A 17,738-nucleotide genomic window follows, 5' to 3' on the forward strand; every position below is an offset into this window, starting at 1 on the left:
TCTATGGAAAATTTCTGAAAAGTTATATAAACACGAGTTTAAATACGCAAAATCGTCCATTTTTTGTCAACCTAGAACTAGGATATGCTACAGTCAGATGCATATTTTCCAATAATGTTTTCCATCACAAGTAAAATGTGATACGAATTCTTCAATTCAATAACCAAGGCAATTTCAAGGCAAATATGTAAATAATACTGAATATATAAATTTTCTTTCAAACAATAGGCATTTTTATGTTTTACGATTTTACAAAAATACACTTTCATCTTCACTTGCATTCCACAATTAATAGTTAAAAAGCAGAAGTTTATTATAAACAGACTATTATTATTTTATATTTTGACTATTATTTGAAAAAAAAAAAAGAACCCAACTCTTCAATCTATGCATTCCAGGTGACAAAGTATACCATATCCTGATGTATAGATGCATCTAATAAAAATCCGATTTCTGAAAAGAAAAACTTCGAGGCTGTGACGAATGATTTCGCCATTATCCATTTCGCTAAAAGACAAAGCTCGTTGTTATGTAAATCCACCGACACTTCCTGGCCGTTAATGAACAAGAAATCTCCCTCCATTTCTGCGAAATCCTTTTTATCGCTTTTTGCTCAGGATGAAAGCTTTTCAGTATCGGAAAAACAAGCACCAGGGGTGGGCAACAAAATCTAAGCAAGATCCTTTTAATTTGTTTCCCGTTCTCATTAGATGATTTCCACTAAAGCCCTCAGATGATTCGACAGAGTTCCACTTTGTAAAAAAGTTGGTTGTAGAGGCTTGAATGGCAGTTACAGAAACCGTCAGATGGGATCCTCTTAATTACATTCATTTGAGAAAAGTAAATAAAAAACTAAAAATGGAATTTATTATAATTCACTATCTAGACAGCAGTGGTTCAATTGCTACTATATCGTGCATACACGAAAAATGCATCGTCATCTCAAGATTCTGGTCGATCTCCACGTTTTTGAACGTGATGCATGTATTAAGAATTGTCGGTGCTTGTTAACGACGTTTGACAAATGCAACGATGTCGAATGTTATTTTGAATGTAGCTATGATACCAAAATTGTAAATTTCTGTCAAAATTTCAACATTATCTGCTAATGAGAAATCTGCCTCTGTACCTGGGTGCACGTGGAAACGATAAATAGAAAGCAATTGCCTAAATAGATGAATTTTTTCTCATTTTCATCTATAAACTATATAAAATTCATCAGATTTATAGATTTTTTATCAAATCTGGACCAAATTCGGGCGAAGAGTGATTGCCTGCCGATTAATCTCCTGATGTTTATATTAGCAAAGATCTCAAAAATACAAGTTTTAGGACACCAAAATCATGGATCAGATTTTAATATTGGATCACGTCGGGGAAAAGAAATAGTTACTATTTCAAAATGATGAATTGGCATCGACGTATATAAGAAACATGAGTTTTAACCCCCCCCCCCTCCCTCATTTATGATGCATTCTCAAAAAGAATCGTGAAAACGTCGTATCTTTTATCTGTGGATTCTGAGAATGTTTATTTTTTAGACAGTCTCGAGTTCAAAAATAATAATAAAGTAACAATAATTTTTACAATAATAATAATAATTTTAATTATTTTTTTCTTGAATTAGTGGATGTTCTTTATAAAAACGCATTTTTATATCAAAACTATGTTTTACAATAGAAATATTACAAAATAGACATTATTATTGAGATAATTTTACTATATCTAATAAATATTACAAAATCTGAGCACCATTCTGTTTCTAATATTATAGTCTTTGATATCCACTCACCATTACGGAAATGCCGGTCTAGTAGAGGGACTGATTTCTCAAGGATTTCAGGATTTGTGGATTTTATTGGCACAAGAGCCATGATTTTGGCTATGCTGCGCCAAACTGTATTTTACAGAATTAAAATATAAAATATATAATTTCAATTATAAAAACAATATGAAAACTTTTGAGAGAGATGAAGAAAACTTAAATATGTGGATAAAAACCTATTGATTTCAAAAATGCAAAAATTTGAACATGTGGCGTCTTACCAAGTAAGAAAGGTAATGGAGTGTTCGTATTTTGAAAGAAGTGCAAACGTTGAGCATTGAAATTTGGACATTCTGACAATATATGTTGGACAGACATTTGACGGTCACACTGGGAACATAGAGGTGGTTGTTCACCTAGTAACAAGTGGCGATGGGTGAATCTCGTATGTCCAATACGTAAACGGGTTAATACTGTGTCTGCCTTTCGATTAGGTAATGAAGGCCACTGTTGTACATGAGGTTTAATAGTATGTAGTTTATTGTTAGTCTCAAGGTCCCATTGAGCTTGCCATTTGGAATAAAGAAGCCTTTTAGTGTGCTTATTTATGTCGCTTACAGGAATAGATGTGAACGCTGGAATACTTGCCAATTTAGCAGCCTTGTCTGCCTCCTCATTGCCCAGAATTCCTACATGAGAGGGTACCCAACAGAATAAAATAATAAAATCCCGGGAAGTCAGCTTGTTAAAAATATCTAGAATTTTGAAAACCAAAGGATGATTATGACGACGAAGATAAAATGATTTTAGCGATTGTAACACACCTAGAGAGTCGGTATAAATAATAAACTTTTTTGCCTGTCTCTCTGAAATTTCTTCTAATGCATATAAAACCGCAGTTATTTCTGCCGTAAAAATTGAACAAAAGGAATGAAGTGTAAAAGAAATGACTGTATCTGGTAAGACAACAGCGAAAGAGACATGATTAGATGATTTTGACCCATCGGTATAAATTGGAAGAAAGTCTTTGTATTGCTGTCTGTGTTCAAGGAAAATTTCCTGATATATAACTTCTGTTGTCTCAGATTTGTTAAAAGTGTTGAATGGGTTTAAAATTTGCATATTAAGATTTTTCCAAGGTGGAAAGTCATTTACCAGCTGTGGAGTAACTTGTAGGTTAAGTACGTTTTCTGAAAGGAAGTTCTGGACTCTTGTAAAAAATACTGGTGCGGACGACTTTCTAGCCTCTTGCAGTCTAACTAAGTAAGGGCGAAGTTTAAAATCATAGAATGGATGTTTTATGTATGACTGAATTCTAAAATAATACTTTAAAGTCAGCATTCGTCTTCTTACATCAAGGGAAGGTTCGTAACATTCGATATAAAGGCTTTTCACAGGGGATGTCCTAAATGCTCCGGAACAAAGTCTGAGTGCTATGTGATGAACTGGGTCCAGTTTTTTTAAAACACTTTTTCTGGCAGATCCATAAATTTCGCTGCCGTAATCCAACTTAGAGGGCACCGTGGCTTTATATATTTTAATCAAAGAGTCTCTATCCTCTCCCCAAGCTGTAGATGATAAGACTTTTAAGATATTCAAAGATTTTTCGCATTTTTTCCTTAATAATTTTACATGAGGGAGAAAGGTTAGCTTTTTGTCAAAGATTATACCCAAGAACCGGATCTCGTCCAAAAATGGAATGATTTCCTCATTTAATTTGATTTCTGGGTTAGAGTGTAAATTTCTTTTACGGCAAAAGTGAACACCCGCAGTTTTTGATGTAGAAATATTAAAACCATTATTATTGCACCATTGTGTGATACCATTAACTGCAATCTGCAACTGTCGTTGTATAAAATTCATATTTATCCCCGTACATGAAATGTAGAGGTCGTCAACGTATAAATGGCCCTTCACAGTAGGCGATAGTTGTCTTAAAATACTATTCATTTTTAAAATGAAAAGCGTCACACTTAAAACGCTGCCCTGAGGGACACCTTCCTCTTGGATGAAGAAGTCTGAAAATTCGGACTGCACTTTAACTTGAAATTTCCTGAGTTTCAAAAAATTCCTTATAAAAATAGGTAGGTTTCCTCTTAGTCCATGATCATGCAAATCTTTCAAAATCCCGTATCGCCAGGTCCGATCATATGCCTTTTCGATGTCGAAAAATATGGCGACTAAGTGCTTTCTTTGTAAAAAAGCGAGGCGGATGTCTGTTTCAAGGGCCAGAAGATTATCGGTGGTGCTACGACCCCTCCGAAATCCACTCTGAGATGGATGAAGAATGTTATTGTTTTCCAGGTAATAAATTAGTCTACGATTAATCATCCGCTCAAGTAATTTACAGAGGCAACAGGTTAAAGCAATGGGACGATAGTTTGATGGATTCTGAGGATCTTTTCCTGGTTTCAACAAAGGAATTATAATTGCGTTTCGCCAAATAGTAGGAAAGTAGTGTTCGCGCCAGATACGATTGTAGAAAAGTAATAATGCTTTTTGAGACTCGACTGTTAAATGTTTGATCATGGAGTAGCTAATATTGTCCGGTCCTGGAGAAGAGTTGTGGACACTAGATAAACATGATTGCAATTCCAGAAACGTTAGATCACAGTTGTAGGGCAACGTAGACCGAGAATTAAATTTAACACTTGTTTTTCAGCATTCTTTTTGTAATTCAAAATTTGGGAGGGGTAATTTTGGCTGTTATAAGTATACGCGAAAGTTGAGGCAATGCAATTTGCAATATCTTTTAAGGATGAAATTGTATTTCCTTTATGTACTAAAATAGAAACGGCGTTAGTGTGAGAAACACCTGAAGCTCTTTTTACTTTATTCCACAGAGAACGGCTAGATATTTTAGAGGTGATATTAGAGACAAAGTTTCGCCAAGAAATTCTTCGACTGCGTCGTTGTATTTTTCTGGATTCTGCTCTGGTCTTTTTAAAATGGATAAAGTTTTGTGTGGTGGGATATCTTCGAAAAATACTCCAGGCCTTTTTTTGTTTTTTGTATGCCTGTTGGCAATCGGCATTCCACCAGGGCTTGTTTTGTTTTCTTCTACTACCGGACGTTTTTGGGATAGAATTGTCTGCTGCGTCGATTATAGTGTTGACAATATGTTTCAATGCTTCCTCAATAGTTGAAGATTTAATTATATGAGAATTAATATTAGCCAGAGTGGTGAATTTCTGCCATTCTGCTGCATTTAAAACATATTTAGGAGGATGATAAGAACCAGTGACACTGTGTCTATTATCTGTTAAAAGTAAAGGAAAGTGGTCACTATTATATAGATCATTGTCAACCGTTAAATTTAGAAAAGGCAGGAGTGCTGGGGAACAAATTGCCAGATCAATTGAATGGAATGTTCGCGTTGGTAAGTGAAAATGTGTTTTTTCATCTGTATTTAAAAGGCATAAATTATGGTCAACAAGCAGTTGTTCGATTTTTTGACCTCGTGTGTTTGAATTACAGCTACCCCATAAAGTGTTGTGACCGTTAAAGTCTCCCAAAATAATGAACGGAGATGGTAGTTGGGAAATTAAGTTATTCAGATCTGTTTGCTTAACTGTTTCATTGGGAGGCAAGTAGAGACTGCAAATGGTGATCAAAGATTGCACATGAACGCGGATTGCCACTGCTTGAAGATTAGTGTTCAGAATCAAAGGTATGGTTGGGATATTACTCGCTGTAAGAATTGCAACGCCACCAGACGCTCTATTTTGCCGATGGTGCTTACTAAAAATTTGGTAATTAGGAATATTATTTTTATCTGTTTTAAGATACGTCTCTTGTAGTGCAATACAGGTTGGTTGATATTTATAAATGAGGTCTCTAAGTTCTGAAGACTTATTCATAAACCCTCTACAATTCCAGGAAATAAATGCAGCCATTAATTACAAACCAAAAAAAACAGAAAAAGGAGAGACTGTCTGAAGAAGAAGATAACAAAGGGAGCTAGAAGTCACCAGCCTCACTGGTGGACATTTCATTTTCAGATGGGTGAACTTTAAAAAGGGAATCACTATCTTCGCCATCATCATTAAAGTTTTTCTTTCGTGAATCTTTTAAAAAATCTTGTCGGGTAGGTGATCGATTTGCAGAAGTATTTAAAATATTTTGATCTCTTTTATTTGCTAATAAGCGAACACGTTTGCTAGATTTAGATTCTTTCAGTTTCTCTTTATCATTTGACTTCTTCATCAATTTTTTATTTTCCCGAGCACTTTTTGTATTATTCTTTACAGGGGATGAATTGTCCTTTGTTAAGGATATATTGGGATTATTTGGAGACTTATTTGGTGCCGTCTTTATATCTAATAAATTGTTTGTAGGAATTGCAGATGCATTTGCTTGCTCCTCACTGGTAATGGTGGGATAAGGTGGATTTGGTTGAATTTCTGGTAAAGGAGTTGAATTGGTAGTTGCCTGCGATACGGCGGAGGATGATGAAGTATTCTCCCAATACTTTTTAATTGCAAGAAGTTCAAGCCAGTCACTTTTTTTAATTGTTATTAATTCATTATTCACAGGAGTATTTGCTGCTGTAGTTGTTTTAAGATTATTTATGGCAGATGTTTGTTGTGATGGGGGTACTGATGGATTTAGTGCAGATGCATAAGAGAGGTTTGGTTTTGGTGTTCTGTCGATGACTATTTTTCGAGCTTCTGGGAAAGAGAGATTTTTTGTTATTTTAACTGTCAGAATTTCCTTTTCTAATTTATAATGTGGGCATGATCTGGAATACGATGGATGATCACCATCGCAGTTATAGCATTTTGTTTCTGTAGAACTGCAGATGTTGCTTTCGTGATCTGAACTAGAGCACCGAGCACAAATTTGTTTTCCCCGACAAGCTGTTATTGTGTGGCCAAACTTTTGGCATTTAAAGCAGCGCAGTGGATTAGGTATAAAGTGTTTAACCGGGCAGTTTATATAAGCTATTTTAACGGATTTTGGCAGTATAGGAGTGTCAAATGTAAGAATGAGATGTTTTGTTGGGAGGTTCAGAACATTTCGTTTGATTGTAATTCGGCGGACTGCTATGACTTTTTGGCTTTTCAGACATTCTAGTATATCTTCTTCCAGATCTTTTTGAAATTCGCTTTCGGAAATTACGCCTCTGGAATGATTGAGTGTACGATGTGGAGCAACTTTGACATCTATGTTCCCTATTTTTTCTAGTTTCAATATATTTTCTGATTGTTTTATATTCATCACTTCTATTAAAAGTTTTCCGCTGTTCTGTTTTTTAATTGATTTTACCTCTCCGACAAGGGCAGAGATACTTTTATGGATTAAAATGGGAGAAATGTTCTTCAAGTTATTGTTTTCAGAAAAAATTACAAAATTTTTTAAAAAAGCATTACTTTGTTGATTAGTAGAAAGACCCATGCGGTATGGCGAATGATTCGGGCTCGACGGCACCGCCCACCACGGAGCCCAACAAGGGATGGCAGCCACCGGGTCTGGCTCACCCCAGCCTCAGCGCTTACCATGGTGCTGATCGAAACCTATACGCTGGGAGTCACCCCCGGGGACAGTGACCACCCTTAACGCCAAGCCCAAGGAGTGACCCCTTCGCTTGATCCCCTTGATCAGCCCAGTGAAATGCCTGGGATACCGGCCGATTGATACCGGAGACCGAAATGTACCACCCGTCTAATGGGTCGCCACGCACGGCAAACACGTGGGGGTATATGCTGTCCATGAGAAGCAGGAAGCAAACAGAGCGGTGACAGCTTCTCATGGAGAGCTCCCTCGCCTACCCACGAGGGAAAGAAAAAAAAAGGAGACAGCAGAAGGCGTAGTGGAGAGTAAACATAAAGGGAGTAAAGATCCCTGGGAACCTCGGGATTGGGACACCCGTACTCACCTATAGTAGGTGAGCCCCTGAGGGGACTGATTTCTCAAAGTGTCACATGATAAATCACTGCATATCAATTTGGATGAGAAAATAACTTAGCAGCACAAACAAGACATGGATGTGTTTTTATAGATATAATGTCGAGAACGAAAATTGCAAATCATGTCATAAATTTGTCTAGTGAATATATAATTTTCCATTGCACATGCATGAAAAAAAAAACATCCAAAAATAGCTGGATATTTTTTTTTACCTTTTTCTCATGCATATTAAATATAAATATTGTTTCTATTTATACTTATGCGCCACTATTAATACATTTATTTCCGTGCGCCTAATTTAATGGACATTTTGCACAAATTGCACAAGTCAACAGGCATCCGGCATTTGCAAAATGTCAGATGTCTTGTATTACATCATTAAGAGGAATGGTCGTAAAAATGACATGCAGGTTTTTTTACAAATCAAGAGACAGGAAGGGTTATTTAATAAAATGAGTGCATATTGAATAAAACAAGTTGCTATCAGAATATAAAATGAGTGTCTAAACCAAATGCCAAGGATGAATAGGAAGCTGTATTGCTTCTCTGGAAGAGACACAGAGTATTAAAGAACAAAAATTAACATTTGAGTAAATTCAATAATTTAATTCACGATTTAAATATGCCAAGAAAGAACATTGATGAGGGTTTAAAAGCTTCTTTATATCGGAATTTCTTCGTATAAAAAACAGAAAAAAGAGTTTACGGTATCTTTTTCTAGAGGCAAATCACTATATACTCTAGAGATAGTCCTAGTCTTGTCTGAATTTCTTTCTCTTCCTCCATTGATGATATTTATTGATTTTTATGAAGAAGTGTAAAATGTGCCTTATTGCATGATAGTAACGTTCTTGCTTCAATTCTTGTCGCTCATTTTTTTAATTTTAAAAGAATCTTATAAAATTCTGATCCCTTTCTTTCATCAAGAAAGGACATCAAAATATTTATCGGCCAATTTTTTTTGGGGGGGGATGACACTTTACCAGTGTCATTAGATTAGATTGCTCTACAAAAATGCCTTGTTTTCTATGTGAGTGTCATTAAATATCTACAAATCAATACAATGTAATGAAAGAATAATCTCTACGTAAAACTTTAAATCCAACATCAAAGGATATGGATCTGCAGCCATTCGCGAATACAAAATAAGCCCTCTTGCCCCATTTGCACATTCTGATTGATGAAACAAATTGTAAAAGCTTTAGGGGAAAATGCTGCTTTCGGCATTTAATTTTCTTTTTTCCCTGTTTATCGGAACGTAAATTAATAATTAAAAAAAAAGGTGCATGCATTGACACAGAAAAACAACAGTTAATGAAGGATTGAAAAAATTAAGGAAAATATTAAATTATCCTGGAAACTATTATGGATTAGTTTCAAATATCATTTCAGATGTGCAGATCCCTAAACTATAATATGAGAGCGGAAAATAATACTGCAAATCTTTGAAGAATTAAGTTGTAACATGAACCTAAAATTGCATTTTTTGCATTCGTGTTTTGAATATTTTCTCGAAAATCTTGTTTGTGAAGTTGTTAAACTGTATTCATATTCATATTATATAGTAATATATATATATATATATATATATATATATATATATATATATATATATATAACTGTATTCATATTCATATTAAAAAGAGACATTGAACCCCTGTTCAGTGTTACGGTTCAAGAATTCTTTTAAAGAACAAATAAAATAAATGTATTGAATTTTCATAATATATTTTTTAAGTATATGTCTTTTTTTATTATATGAATTTGTATGGCCAGCGTCCTGGCATAGGTGTAACGCGTCTTCCCCGAGATCTGCGCGTCCCCAGTTTGGGCATGGTTTTTCTTTTGTGTTCTATCTGTGAGGTGTCTGAATGTATTCCCCCCCCCCTGTGAAAAAGGGATGTGCAAGCGCGTGTGACGTATGAAGTAGCTAAGTCGTACTCTTGATCCTAGTTGGCGCTACTGAAAAAACAAGAGAAGCTCACTCGGTTTAAATCGCTGATAGATAGCTGTCAGCGGGCTTGTAAAGTGCCATAAATCACAACACATCGATTTGTATTGCATTTTTTAAAATTTTGCTAAAATAGTGAATAGTGAATCCTTAATCCTTCCTTAGTGTCTCGATTTCATGCAATTCTTTCTCCCTAGCCTTTGAATGCATTACATAATGCAACATTTCTCAGTTTATTTTGTGAATGAGATTATGTAATACTCCAAGTTCTCATTCACATTGAACATATCCAAGTTATTCATTCTGTATTGGTATACTGAAAGTTATGCCCATTTTTATTTTTCCCATTATTGTCAGTTTTATATATAATGAGATTTTTTTTCGACATTTGTGTATCTTTTTGAAATTGATTGATGTGCAATAATTTTCTACTTTTGTGATAATGTACATCCGCATTTAGACTAACCAGATAGGAATTTAATGATATTTTAGAAACGGAGATGTGATGTGCTGTTAAACTTAACATAGCAGTAATTAATCATGTAGTGAAAGAAATTGAATATGTTGTAGAAATGATACTTTTAGCAGAGAAAAAAAATTCGGACAGAGATGTCGGAAAAGCGACGAGAATATGAACTACGCTTTTATTGACGTGCCTCCTGTTGATTTCGCGAAACCAGAAATATACGCCTTTCTGACCATAAATGCTGTCATATCTGAAGTCATAATCACATGCTAAGAAAAAAAAGGAGCAGTGATTTGAGTACTGCGTTTTGCTTTCTCGTCCTTCGACTTGAACAATGTATTTCTTACAGAGAAAAAGGACCATCATTTAAATACATTGATTAAAAGGATAATTTATGTCCGATTAATGCCTTTTTTCCCCGATTTTCATTAACATTTCAGAGATTCAAAGTTTTAATTTCCAAACAATCTAACTACTAATTAATTTTAAAATATTCTATAACTATTCTAAGGAATTCTAATCGCTATTTTATTGGGTAACAAACTAATTCTATTTAAAAAAATGATGAGCTCGCTTCTCATCATGTAATTGTCACAATTTTCTTATTCTAGTCTTGTTTTATATATCAAAAATGCATTTTATTTACAATCAGATCAGTTGTATTAATAGCAAGGGACTCTCTTGTGCCTTTTAAATTGCATACACTTTGCTGTGTGTATCTATTTAATTTCTTGTTTTTCAAATAATCATTTGATTACACACTCATTATTTAAATTTGTGTTTCAGTACTCACAAAGCAAGCAACATTTAGTAATCATTTGTTTCATTTTCAGATTTATCCATAGAAGTGCAATTAAGAGGTGAAGCAGAGGAGGGGAAAGACATCAAAGAGGTAAGAATGGAATGCTTCCTTTTTTCTTAACAAAGGCACTAATGTTGAAGTGCCTGCATTTTAAAGTTAAAATTATAATTAACAAATTCTCAAATCTTATTTTTGTTTAACAGCTACATTTCTGCAATATATGTATCGATTTAATGTCAGTTAACCGAAATTTGTAAAAATTCTAATGCTATGCTGAAATGCTTCCATTTTACAAATATTTATTGTCCGGACATGAAAAAAGAAAGAAAAAAAACTAGCATTAAATTAATTAATATATTTAAATTTAAGTAAGAATTAAAATTTATTATTTACAATTACAACACGCTTTGCAGATTTATATAAACTTTCTTACACATATGTGAGATAAACTTTATTTTATCAACTACGGCAATTTGCGCGAATTCAGTTTTGCAGCTTGTAATGTTTTGCTTCCAGAGGCTCAGTATTGCGTTCTTCTGTCAGTAAAGTGTTTATTCCAGTTAAATACAGAATACACGCTCTCTTGGAAACAAAATTTTAATTAAAAGCTATAGGAATGAGTGATGGGGAACTCGCCCTCTTTTTCTATTAAGGTTCATTTTCCTGCTCTAATTCCAAAATTGACCCATTTAAAGCCATCTCACTATTATACAATTTTTGGACCTGAATAAAATGGGTGATGCTTATTTGGATTTTTTAAAATTATCTCAGTAATACAGTAGATTTTGTGATGTTTCTTTGGTTAAGATAAATATATGTTTCCACTGAACATTCTTTCGAACAAAATGCGATGGCCAAATAGCCTTCATAATGTTTGTAAGTTTTGAAGTGTTTCTTCACTGACGCATTCGAAACATCAACAAAAAAACAAATTTCACAGAATTAGTTGTCCGGTATTTTATTCGGCAAGACAAGATGAATATGTGATAATTGTGAAAGATTGTGTCATTGCAAATGTCATTCCCAGCCTTCACATTATGAAATCCTTTATCAATTCGCACAAAGTTGCTTATAAATAAAATGTTCTCAAAACCTCCGCAATTTATTATAAGGTGCGCCTTTTATTGAAAAAAAATTCGAATTTTTATTTTGTTACATTACAAAAGAGTACCATTTTAAAAAATGTCAAGACCGAAATTTGATGGATAAATAATGTTTTATCATTTCACATCACAATGCTTAAAAAACATCTTAGAGATTATAAAAGATGCCAAACAATTTGACGGAGGAAAACAAATACTTCCTCGGAAAAATTAAATTCTGGCTAGACTAAAAAAATAAATACTTTTTTTAAACTTCCGCTGTTAAGTTAAATTTCTTATAAATTATTCAGAGGAACTCTTTCATAGCAACATTAAAATAAATATTTAGAATGTTAAAAAAAAAGTGTTTGTTGATTTTTTCGAAACCCAGTTCTGGATCTGAAATAAAATTGAATGTGAAATTTAACAATCATATTTGTAAAATTAGATTAGAATAGGCGTCACAAGTTATATATTTCAAAGGGATCATTTTTTTTTCAAAAAGTATACTGATGATAATAAAAGAAATTTTGAAAAGAAGAAACAAACACATAACAAAATTTTCAATGCAAAATTTTTTTTAAAAAAAAGAAGAAAGCTTCGCTTTTTTCTGATAGATTTTGACATAACTTTCTCAAGTTACTAATTGTCCCATCGAAATGATAGGAAATCGCTTTTGAAGTCTGAAAAGAAAGCCGAGATTCAAATTAAATGTTAGCCCATTTTATTGTTTTCACTTGCATTTTCGAAAGTTCAAAGTGGGATTGTCAAAGATCCATTTATACAATTTTTATGCAACATTCTCTTCATATTAAGAAGTTATACAAATTATATGTTTTACTATCAAAATACATTATTATCTTTTAAATATTTTTTTTTTAATTTGCCAACATATGTAAAAATTATATACACTGGTGTGCAAAACTTAAGCAACAAAGTAAATTTTAAGCAGGTAGCCATGAAATTGCAGAAAAGGGGTTATGAACAGCAATTCAGTAGAAAGGTGATGCGTATGCAAATGTCAGGAACAAAACATCATACGCGACGTGAGTGTATGCAAAACGCGTACTATCGGGGGGCGCAGCTCAAAACTATAAATAAAGAAAGGACGGAGCCGCAATTAAAGACATTCGCTGCAAGTGCAAGTGAGTTTTATCGTGAAATATGGCTGGGGCGCAGTTTTGACCAGTGTTACTGAAGATTTCGGAATCAACTAAAGTGTCGTTTCGCGCGCTTGGAAAGCCTTCTAAACCAAAGGCACAGTTGTTAGAAAGGTTAATAGTGGCCGCCCTAGGAAAACAACTACAGTAGATGACCGATGCATCTTCCTGCAGGCGAAATTAGTCCGATATCAGTCAGAAAGTGCCACTGCTCAGCAACTGTGCACAGCAAGTGGGCGACAAATGTCGCGGTTTACTGTGGCCAGACGCCTTTACAAAGGTGGCCTATTCGCCCACCGTCCTGAACGCTGCATCCCTTTGAAATCTGGCCATCGGTGGCATCGTTTAGAATGGTGTAAGGAGTACAAAACCTGGACATCTCATCAATGGAGTTGTGTCCTCTTTACGGTTGAGAGTCGTTTCAGAGCCAATTGATTTAGAAAACGGTCGAGACACGATTTCATTCCAGTAACAGCATGGAAAGAGACCGATGGGTGGTTCTGGGGTTGTCGTCGGGGAGGCATTATGCTGAACGGGTAGACTGAACTGCACGTTTTCGACAGAGGTTCTGTAACTGGAGATCGCTATTGTAAGGAGGTGATCTTTCCCCATGTGCATCTGTTCCGAGGTGTTACAGGAACAGACTTCATTTTTATGGATGACAATGCAATGTCACACCTGACTGCTGATGTTCAAAAGCTCCTGTAAAGTGAAGATATCACTCGAATGGATTGGCCAGCATTCTCTCCTGATTTAAATCCCATAGAACATGTGTGGGATGCATTAGGGAGACGTCTTGAGGCACGATTGCATCCCCCACTGAACACCCAACAACTGAAACAGATGCTGATTGAGGAATGGACACTCTTACATCAAGAACTGCTGGAAAATCTGGTACTGAGTATGGAGAGACGGTGCGAAGCAACCATTCCAGTAAGGAGAGGGCATGTCCCATACTAAGGAACATCTTCTTTTTATTCTTCCTCTTGGACAGGCAATCATGTGTAGCGGTACTATGAATTCAATAAAGCCTTTTTTTGTTTGATTCCATACTGTATACATTGTATTCCATACATTGTATTCATTTTGACGGAATTATGCTTTCGCCATCATTTAAGTACAAAATTCTGTCTCTCATTTCTGAATTTCATGTCTCTCAGATGACTTCTCGTGGAGTTATGGCCAAAAAAAAAAACACCTGTTGCTTTAGTTTTGCACACCAGTGTAGTTCTTAAATTGTTTTAAAAACGCTAAACAAAAAAACACACAAATTTGAACATTATTATTTATACGTAAAGTAGTCATATCCAATTATTTGTTACATTAATGACTTCAAGTTCAAAATCTAATATTCAAGGGGAAAAGTTTTGAATACTAAATTAATTTAAAAAAATTTGTTTGCCTGAAATATCACGTTTCCAGATCGCATACCATTCACCATCTTTTCAGTCTGAAAGGATTTATTTTTCATGTCATTTTAACAATCAATCTGCATTTCTTTGAGCTTTCGTGGGGTTGTATAAATTCAGTACCTTTTCCCGTATAGATGATGGAAAACTTACTTCTGCTTGTAGACTGGTACAACTAACTAGTAAGCGATTAGGATTTTACTCACCCACATGGTTAACTAATCTGTCTTTGTTTTAATCACCTAGTCTTGTTGTGAGACAGAATCGGGTCTCATTTGCGAACAAATTCACATTCTATTGGAATTTGAAATCGTCCCAGATATCCCCAATATCACTGTATCAGGTCAAACGGTATTGATTAGAAAGTATAAAAAGCGTGAACTATTGAAACAGTTTAGAAAACATTTTGATCAGGACAGCCCTCGATTTGCCCGTGCAGGACAAAAGATGTACCTGGATAACAACAGAAAATCTTACAGCTGAAATTTTTGTGATCAGTTAGTCATAAATGATCCTGATCTCATTAATTCTAAAATTGTGAGAGGAAAAAAAAATTAAAAGCTTTTTGCGCTATCATAAAAAAGAAAGCTATGTTGATTTAGTGAACAACATTTTCAGAGATCTTGGCTATAATGTATACGAATAATGAGCAGGAGCATGAATAACAATTAGTTTTTACTATGTAAGATCTGGAAAGCCCTGACTATGTAAACCGCCCATTTAGGCCTTGAAAATGCTTACGTGAGCGCATATAGATACTACTGAGTTATTCCTGTTCTTCTATTCAGCACTTTTTATTCTATATTTGACACTGCCTTCTTTTGATAATAGATTATCATTGGTTTCAATCTGGTTTTAATAATTAGTTTCAATTTGACTGTTCCTGAACATTCTGCAGTTATATGATCAGAAACTTCATATTTTATTTATATTTTTTTATGCTAGATTGTAGTAAAGGCTAATGAGCTGTGATCTGATTATTCTAGTTATTATTCTGATTATTCTAGTTCGCCTTATCAGAGTTAACCACTCTGATAAGGCGTAGTATATTTTTACTGCAACTTATACTAATTAATATGTGACAATCATATCTGAGATGTGTTAGTAATAACATATCGTCTAGACGGACACATATTTTTTACCAAAAGAGGGGATATAAAGATATTTGATGAAGATATTTAAATTCTTTTTTTTTATTATTTACGCCTATGAAGCCTCATCGCGGAGTCGATTCATGTTCGTGTGTCAAATACGCCTTTTCAATTTGCTCTGAATATCAGTTGTATGCTTTTGATTCCCATTGTAAATCTGAAATATTTATCTTCTTTCACTTCAAAAAAATATAATTCAAATCTCTGAATGAGATCAGTTTCGAAATCACATAATTATTCCTTTTTTCCTTTTTTAACTACCCTAAAATATTTTTTGTAAAGTGCAAGTAATTTTTAAGTTAACTATTGAAAAGTCGTTCTTTTTTTATATCTCATTTATTCAATTTGCAAACAAAGCAATTTTTACGAGAAATAAATACATATAGCAAGAATCAGTATTTTTATTATTGTTCTCTATAATTTGATAACCAAAAGCAATAAAAATAATATCTATACAAAATTTAACATGTGAATAATTATTGAAAATATAGAAAGAATAAGAACAGGACATTAAAAATTCAATACAGATTCCTTTTGTCTTCGATGAAGCGGAACAAGAATGCTCATCATATCTATTGTACTCTAAGAATTTTATTCCTTTGTTATTACCACTGCATACTTTTCAGATGGGAAAAAAGACGTCATAGCATGGAGTAAGGCAATGTGCAATTATAATAACTGAAGCGCATATTTATGCTTGTCATGTGACTCTGACTTTGTTTATCTCTTTTGCGTTGCAGCCTGGTGGTAAGATATCAGCTTCGGGATCCTATTTCATCAAAGAACCGCCTTGTAAGCGGGTCTGGTGTGTGTTAAATTCGTCGTGGCCAATGTTCTCCTGCTTATGTTGCACAGAAGTGTAGGTAGGGAGTGCCATCTCAGATATCGTCTTCATCATCTGACCCTGGTTGAAAATTGCGCGGTCCGTCAATATAACTAAACCAATCTCCATTGCATTCCTTTGAACTAGCAAGATTCTGCATGACAGCATCTCTTTTATTTTTATATCACTTTGTTAGAAGAAGGCAGTAGTTGGATTTATGAAGAAATCTCACACATTTCAAGTCATCAATTACAATTTTTCTTTCGAAATTTTGATGGATTTGACTTAGAGAAAAGTGAAAACTGACGCATTTTTGAGTCCACCAAATTTTCGTGCTGAAAAATTTCGCTCACGACTAGCGCTGCAAAAGGTTGCTTCCGCTTTCTTTAACTCTGCTTTTAGGCGAGACTTCCTTTGAAAATAAAAGAAAAAGTTCGCACCACCCAAGTATTGAAAATCCAATACTGAACGCCACATCTTCCCTTTTAAAAAATTTACGCCCATTTTCTTCAATTTATTTACAAAGAGAGGATCTTAAACAAAGCACAACATGCGCTTCAACGTCTTTTATTTTAGGTAATGAGATTTTATACGGAAGAAGACAATGGCTTTTTAGACTTCCCGGGTAAACATATTTTTTTTATTTTTATCTTTCATGAATAGTTTGGAGCCAGCCTTCAGATATTGCCAATTCAAACGTACAGTGGATTTGTGATTTAATGTGGCAAATATATTAAAGACAATTAATTCTAGTAAACTAAAGTTTTTGCAATATAACCTTGTTTTTCGAGGTTTGGTTTCAAGATATTGGAAGTCTTTTTCATGTGGAAGTATTTCGCATTTCTCTTTTCTGAATCGTTTGTATAATTTGTAAGTATAGGGAGAGAGAATATACCAATATTTACCAATCTATATATTAGATTGATATACTTATGTATTTGGAATGTCTATTCGTTTTAGAGTTGGAATAATTGAAAGCAAAAATCTACATATAATGTAATATAGTGTTCTATGGATTTATACATAACCATTCATTAAAACAAGTGAATAAATTCTACGTTTAGTAAAAATCGACTGAGAGAGTTCTTTTGGAGATATTTAAAAAAAAATTAAATATAATTATTTTATACTAGTATTAATGATCTAAATATGAATAAAACCATTTCCATTCCAGCTATGTTGTTAAATATTGGAGTGGAACTCTGATCTTTCTTCCATC

General features: G+C 34.1%; 1 long non-coding RNA gene across 1 annotated transcript in view; it reads left to right on the plus strand.

The window, feature by feature from the left end:
* Window positions 1-17,218, plus strand: part of LOC129963428 (uncharacterized) — a 125,198-nt gene extending 107,980 nt beyond the window's left edge. The window contains exons 3-4 of the long non-coding RNA XR_008783974.1: window positions 10,926-10,984; window positions 16,437-17,218. This is a non-coding gene — a long non-coding RNA (uncharacterized LOC129963428). The remainder of the gene's footprint in view (window positions 1-10,925; window positions 10,985-16,436) is intronic.
* Window positions 17,219-17,738: the final 520 nt, after the last annotated feature.

This window comes from Argiope bruennichi, chromosome 3, assembly GCF_947563725.1.
Source record: "Argiope bruennichi chromosome 3, qqArgBrue1.1, whole genome shotgun sequence".
In the NCBI taxonomy this organism is placed as follows: Eukaryota; Metazoa; Arthropoda; class Arachnida; order Araneae; family Araneidae; genus Argiope; species Argiope bruennichi.